The sequence below is a fragment of the Dermacentor silvarum genome, chromosome 3 (genome assembly GCF_013339745.2).
Source record: "Dermacentor silvarum isolate Dsil-2018 chromosome 3, BIME_Dsil_1.4, whole genome shotgun sequence".
NCBI lineage: Eukaryota > Metazoa > Arthropoda > Arachnida > Ixodida > Ixodidae > Dermacentor > Dermacentor silvarum.
In genome coordinates this window covers 26,243,604-26,250,963 of record NC_051156.1, presented here as the reverse complement: position 1 = coordinate 26,250,963, position 7,360 = coordinate 26,243,604, and the positions used below count along the sequence as shown (strand labels likewise).

General features: G+C 51.1%; 1 long non-coding RNA gene across 1 annotated transcript; it reads right to left on the bottom strand.

Annotated features, from left to right (window-relative positions):
- Positions 1-4,547: 4,547 nt before the first annotated feature.
- On the bottom strand, positions 4,548-5,819 carry LOC125943745 (uncharacterized). Its single transcript, XR_007465869.1, has 3 exons — positions 5,504-5,819; positions 4,913-5,113; positions 4,548-4,743 (listed from the first exon to the last, which is right to left on the bottom strand). It is a non-coding gene; the product is annotated as an uncharacterized LOC125943745 (long non-coding RNA).
- Between the last annotated feature and the right edge of the window lie 1,541 nt (positions 5,820-7,360).

Here is a 7,360-nt window from a genome sequence, read left to right as displayed (position 1 = left end):
GACTAGTGCGACGTTTGCGCGAGGGTCGAGGTAATATTTCTAAGAATATGTGTTCGGGAAAAGTAGGATCCAAATTGTGTTGGAGGACAGTGAGATTACGTTTGACGAGAGTGGCTACTTGAGGCTTTACTCGTTCCGATAGGTATGTACTGAAACCGGCAAGTTGCGTGTTCTTGCCACCTTCTTGAAGGGCTATCAATTCGGGGCGATCACTCGCGGTGAGGAACTGTTGGAGGACCGGACGCTTACGTGCGAACCCACGACAGTTCCACTGCCAGACGGTGGTGTTACCCGAGCTGACCGCCATGACTGACCTGGGAAAGTTCTGGGGTTGGAGGGAGTGGCGGCGCCGAGTCCGCGAGTTCAGCGACCGCTACGGGTTTTCCCTGGGCTTCTATAGTTTTACTCAGGGTCTCAATTTGTTGGGCGATCTGTGAGCCGATTGTGTGGAGTGACCGTTCGATGTGTGCTTCTAGAGCTCTGATGTGAGTTTGACTGAGTTCGTATTTTTGCTCGAGTCTGTCGAGACGTGCCTGCCAATCCTCCGCCGGGGGGTCGTTGTCGGCCGGGGCTTTGCGTTTGTGTGTGGCTCTGCTGGAGGGTGTGATCTCCATAGGTACCGCCGTAGGTGGGACCTGCGGAGCGGGCGGAGACGGGGTGTGTGAAGCGGTTCGCTTTTCGAGAGCGTCTACTCGGAGTATGAGTTGTTGGATGACTGCTGTCAGTTCTACAATCGCTTTGTGTGTGTCTGGAGTACTGGGAGTCCCTTCCTGCGTACTCACCGGTAGTTGATGTTCTTGTTGGATGGGCGGAGATGGCGGTGGCCCAGGTGGCTGCCGCGGAGGAGGAGAAGAGGCTCGGGGCTGCTGGATGACTGCAGGTGGCCCGTGTCGGCTCCGGGAGGGAGTCCGGGACCGCCCCCGGTGAGTGGTAGACTCGAGCGATGGAAAGGAGCTCGAGCGGTCTCGGGGCTGCCGCTGCCGGCTGCCGGAGCGATGGCGGTCCCATAGGCTGGTGTGCTGAAGCGTGACTTGCTTTGCAGGCTCTTGGGCCTTGAGTATGTTCGCCTCGGCTTGTCGGTAATTCTCCCACTGCCGGCGCTTGACCGTGTAGGGGATCCTGTAGATTTCCTTGCAGCGACTATCGCCCGTGAAATGTTCCTCCCCACACAGGCGACAGGTTGGTTTGCACGTGTGGTCGTTTGGCGGATTTGATAGCCCGCAGCCTCTGCATTTGGTCGTTGGGCTAGCGCAGACGTCGGCTCGATGACCGAGCTCGCCACAGTGATAACACACTTCGTACTTTTTCTTGACTAAGTTACATCTGTGTCGACTGTTGCAAAAGTAGACCCAGGTCGGCACTTGGGGCTGAGCGAACGTGATGAGTACTGCAGTGGTGTTCCCGAGCCGCCGAAAGTCCACTATGGCTGGGTTGCGCTCATCTTGCAATTCTGCTTGAATTGCATCTCGGTCCAATCGAAGATCGACGCCGCGAATTACACCGCGGCCCGAGCTATCGTCTGGAGCACAGTAGACGGAGACCTCATACTCCTTGTTGTCGATGGTGATCGCTTTGAGTCGTAGGACCTGTTCAGCTCTTTGGACGTCTGGGGTGCAGTACGCGAAGGTGTTCTGAATCAGGTTAGCTTGTATTAGGTCTTGGTGACGCACGGCGTCCCTGGTGAAGCGAGCAGCCATGCAGATCGCTTCCAGTAGTTGGTAGGTCGAGATCTTGGAGAGTAGCAGTCCGCCGCGTGGGCGCACTATCAGCTTGAGGGCGTTGCTGGGTAAGCGAGGCTGGTTCGAAGCTACAGATTTCTTGGCTAGTAAGCGTCCTCGCTGCCGAGGCGTTGGTTCAGATGCCTTCTTCCTCGCAGGTGCACCCGAGGCCTGGCCTTTGTTGTTTTGCGGCGGTTGATCCGGTCCCGCTTTGTCTCCGAGTAAATCGGGTACGGCTTGCCCTGGTGTTGTTCGCGCTACCCGTAGCTTGTTAACTTTAGTCAACCAATCACTGGCTGCTAATTCCTCCCGAGAAATTGGGATGCCCTCTACTGCGACCTTCATGGTGAACTACGGCGTGCGGACTCGGCCGACGACGCGGCGCAGCTGGAGAACGCACAGCTGCGTCGCGGAGCTCCGTACTCTTCGGCCCGACGCGGTAGGCCTAGCGAAGCATCCGGCGTCGTCGCAGGAGAATGTTGGCCTTAAAAAGGTCACTGGTCGTCACACGTACTTCTGGTTGGTGTCTCTAGAATCCTCTCGTCGTTAGGAAGCAGGCGACATCGATGAACGTACGCTAGGATCTCACTGTCCAGGGTGAAGCCAAGAAATCGGCGCAGCCCATCAGAATTGCGTCCGTCGACCGCGTTGCGGGGCGCGTCTCCCCGCCGAGCGCAAGCACCGCCTCCGCGGAGCCTCCTCGCCCCTCTGCCAGGACTGCGGTGCTGTCGAGACGCTGCAACATCTGATGTGCGACTGCAGTGCTTCGTCGACGGCGCGCGCTACTCTTTTGCCCGCGTTTACCGAGCGCAGAACCTCCCCTGCTTGACGGTGGAGGACGTCTTGCACCCCTCGGGCTGCACATCGAGCCACGGCAAATTCTTCCGCGCACTGCTGAACTTTGCCGACGAAGTGGGTTTGGTCGACCGCCTGTAGGCCTCCTGTGTGGGCTCCCGGCGGCTCTTTCGGGGCTGCCCGGCGTTGGGGTCTGGCGGGTGTCTGTCGGCGGCTACGCCCTTCCTCTGTTTGTTTGTTGTTGTTATTGTTTTTATTGTTGTTGTTGTTATTTTTTTTCTTACGACCTGTTCTCATTTCCGACAGTGTGCGACGTAGGCCCCACGCGCCTGCGGCGCCTTAGATGATGCTGCTGCTGCTTCCGCTCCTGCGCCTGCGACCTCTTTCCCTTCTCTTTCCTTTCACTCCCCATCCCCCTGTGCAGGGCGGTTGAGGTGTCCTCTATTGAGAGACAGTTATCGCGCTACACTTTAACCCAATCTTTCACCCTTTCCAACAATAATCTCTCTCTCGCTCCCTTCGCGGTTTGACGCAGTGAAGCCTGTTATTATTGCGATAGCAATTATATGGACACTCCAAAGCAGATTTCTGCCGTCGGCGTCGCCGTCGCCGTCGCCGTCGCCGTGAGGTTCCGTATGACGTCAGTGGAGATGAAACCGTTGCCGCGCGCCGCCGAACGCTGTATGTGCGAGTGAAAGGGCGCGAGGGACGCGCGCTTTCACGGGGAGTGAACCCACGGCGGAGAACAAACGCGCGTTCTGCGCCGTGCGTTAAGGGCTGCAGAAGTAGGCGTCTCTTTCCTCCTTTACAATCACCATATATGTAGAGCAAACGCGCCTTCTTCGGACGCACGAAAGGCCGTGGGGCGGAGGGGGAGGGAAGAGAAGCGACGTTTAGCTGCAGCACCAAGTGCCTATTTATATCAGAGGCTCCGGCAACAGTCACCAACGCCGCACGCATTTTGTGCGAACGCGGGCAAAACGCCGACGGCGTCGACAACAGTTGTGCGTGTTGCCGGTGCTGCTGCATGTCCAAGTTTATACAGCTGATAAAGCTACTATCATTACTCCGTATAGCTCTCTACAAATTTGCTATCGCAATTGATGCTTCGCCTTTCAGGTGAAACTGCGACAACTTTTTTTTTCCGTGCTGTTCTGCAAAACAACCATGTGTACTCGCGCTGGCGTATTGTTTCTGAAATGGGGATCGAAGCCGATCTACCACAGAAAGGAGGTCACAATGTCGATATCAGAGTGCATTGCTCACGAAATTCAAGGATTTTCAAGGAAGGAAAAAAATTCCAGGACTTTAAAGGGCAATTGAAAAGTGTGTTTGAAAACACACTTTTCAATTTCAAGGACATGTACGCACCCTGAATTTTAGTAATTAAATAAAAGGTATGTCGTAGAGGCAGTCAATCGCACCATAAAGAAAAAAAACAACAAATTTTGTGCTTGAATTTCTTTAGGTACCTACATAGTTCTAATCCTAAATGTGTACACTGCAACACTGTTTTCAGAATTTTAAGCTTCGGTGACCAAGTTTTCAAGAAAAAGGTACATGTGTGAAAAAAGAAAAGTAACAGAAAACTGAAATACGATTTAAATATTTTCAGGTTTATACATAGCTCAACAAGTCCCACCATATGGATAACTGAAGAAGCATAATCGTGTTCAACTCCTCCGATTGCAATTTGCCCATGTCACCTTTCAGTCTCACCTCACCTTATTTCGTTTGCACTTGTGAAGAAGCAAAGTGTGGCAACAAAACAGAAAAGAAGAAACTGCCCAGTTTAGGCCTGACACGGGCCCAATCTTCTTCTGAAAATCTTATTCTTTCAACAATGATCAATTTTTCAGAGAACAACACAAAGTCAATCCAAGAAAGGCTAGAAAGTGCCATCTGACTGAGAATATGAAAATAGTAAGCATGATTACGATCTAGCCTAAAAACATTGTGACTGCCTTTTTTCATGGAATGTGGGAAATCTCCAGTTCATCTGGAGATTTCCCCCATTGAAGTACCCAAACTGTATGGGCACTTCACTTCAAGTAACCCATGCAGTTGTGTTTCTGCTGGATCAAAAATGAAGCGGTCTTGTGATGCACCCAACCAGGGATATGAGGGGTCAACCAGCAGGCCACTCTGGAATGCTTCGACGTCACGACCTCTTGTTCTCATAGTTGAAATGTAGCGATAAACAGCTGCTTGTTCATTGGCAATACCATATCTGAAAGAAAAAAGTTTCAAGAACGTAATGTGAGGCTGAAAAGATTCACTTCTAGCAAACATGAAATGTAATTCAGCAAAATATGCACAAGTCACATTCTAGTTGGCAGTCACGCTATGTTTTTCAGCTAACATGCGGAATGTCATTTACAAGCAAATTCCACACTTACTGGACTGCCTGTACACGAGACAAGTCTCTCTCCAAGACCAAGTTGTGCAGGCGTTTCTCTGTCCATGTGGGTCGCTGAACTACGCCAAATGATGAAGCCGTCACACGAAGCCGCCGAGCTTGCCTCCAGGTATCACTTTGGGCCTGGTTTCTTGTATTCTGTTCCAGAACTAACAGCTTCTTCGCAAGATATTTGAAGCTTCTGAAATAAGAATGGGAGCGGTGTGGTGAGAACACATGTTCATATATTTCCTGCTGTGCACGACAACTGCCCCTTAAAATTACATTCTTTTCCAGTGCAGTATAGGATTCCCGCTATGAATTCCACTATACAGTTCAAAACTTTATAATTCCTCACAGTGTCACAGCAATTAAAGATTCTTGTGGCTGAGCACAAGGGTAGTGGTTCTGAAATTCGTTGAGATTTGAGTGCTTAAGAAAACATAAGGTGTCTAACATTAATAGCTTGTGCGATTCAAGCAAGCTGTATTAGTTGTGAGGGCACTACAGTACCCTCAAAGCTTGTTTTAATTTTATTGTAATTGTAAGTTTAAAAGAGATGATGCTAGTTTTCATAGTAATAGACACATACCTCAAGAACAGATGCTTTATGAGCAGGATCGCTCATAGATAAGGGCTGCCACTTGCACGACGACTTGAAAAGTTCAGGCCGTGTTGGCACAGCAGATACTGTTGTGTTTACACACAAAATCTCGGGTGACACATATGCTTGATAGCCATGTGGTACAAGTGGCCGCAGATACTGCAAAGGACTTCCTTCTTGTGTCGGTCCCAACTTTGATGTCCCTTCAACAATATGGCACTTTTCTAGATGCCTGCTAAATGCAGATGGGCAGGTTGCTGACAGTTCAGAACCCAAAGTTTTTGCAGTCAGATCACTGAATGTGTCACAGTTTCTCCTTGCGTCATAGAACCTTGTATTTATAGGCTCGACAAGTCCATCCTGACGCACGCTCCTCCAGTCAACAAATGACAAGGGAGCAAGCGGGCTGCTACGTGCCATCGCTGTGATATTTCAGCTGGTGGTTCCTCTTCAGAAGTAGAAGCAGCTTTAATATGGCTGCAGCCACCACTCGTGCCAGCAGCACACTGGCACTTTGACAATGCCACTGAACCACAGGATTTGAGCCTCAGATGAACTTCTTAAGGCTTCGAGGACTTCCTATGGCTTCGAAAGCATACACACTTGACTAGTACGTCACCCAAGCTAGAAAAAAATAACGATGACATTATCAAACATTTCAGGGCTGATGATCCGAAGACGTACACCGCAAGCCTTCAAATATCAGAAATTTACGGTTCTTGACAAGCTACATGAAATGCTTCATGAAGTTAGAATGACCAACATAGTTACCTTTTTATCGCGCCGTATTTTTTCCCGTTCTATTTTCGGCTTTCTCTTATAGGGCATTTCGAAATCACCTTCCCTGTGTATTGAGCAGCATGCATATTTCATTAAACAACTCTCTCTATGGTGCTTTAACCATATTAACATGGGAGTAGCAAAACGCTAGTTATCCTTCAATTTATCAAGGGGTGGTAACAGTCTGGAGGCGCACATCTTATGCCAAAATCAGGGATCGCGCGCGCGCACACGCATGCGAAAAGAGCGCGCGCGCGCGCACGCACGCATGCAGACAACTAACACATTCAACGGCACGAACAGCCGTGCACAAGCAGTAAATGCGCGCGCTGCTTCGGAGCACACATAAATCTGCCAAGCACCTACACCTGCCGCAATAGAAAAGCAAAGGAAATGTACAGCATCGTACCTATCCGGCGAAGGTGCAATGCGGACAGACGCAGGGTCAGTGTATGACTCGCACAACAACTTGTGGCTCCGTTCAGCCGCACGGCTCGACAGGCCGGACACACTCACACAAGCAAAATAAGAGTCCAGCCGCCTTTCCGAAAAGCCATCTGGGACAATGGCTAAGTCTGTGCACCACTGCACATTTTCGTTTGACATTGCTAACCACCGAAGCACACGCACTGACAAACACCATGCGCAAATGTTGGCCGTCGTACTAGCGATGGCAACGGCACTTCCACTTTCGCAGTGCCCAAAAAATGGCCGCTTACATGGTAGCCAGACTGACTTTTCTAAAGGGTCTATTACAGCCCGCAACGCAAGTGCCAAATCGCTCGTATTCCAACACAGTCATGCTTAGCGGTCTGATTAGCTGCGCGAACAGAGTGCGACAGTGTTGGCCTTTCCAGACGTGCGCGCAACACAGGATCTGGCGCGTGCACGCTTCGCATAACACGCGCCGGCATCGCAGCAACAGCGGGTAGCCGCGAAGCGCCGAGTCCACGTCCACGTTAACGGCACGCTAACTCGCCGCACGCCGTTTGCCATTCGCGGGCCGCCGTTCGACAGCGGTTTTGCTCGCGAGCGGCGAGATTTCCTTGCCGTACGTAGAGAAGA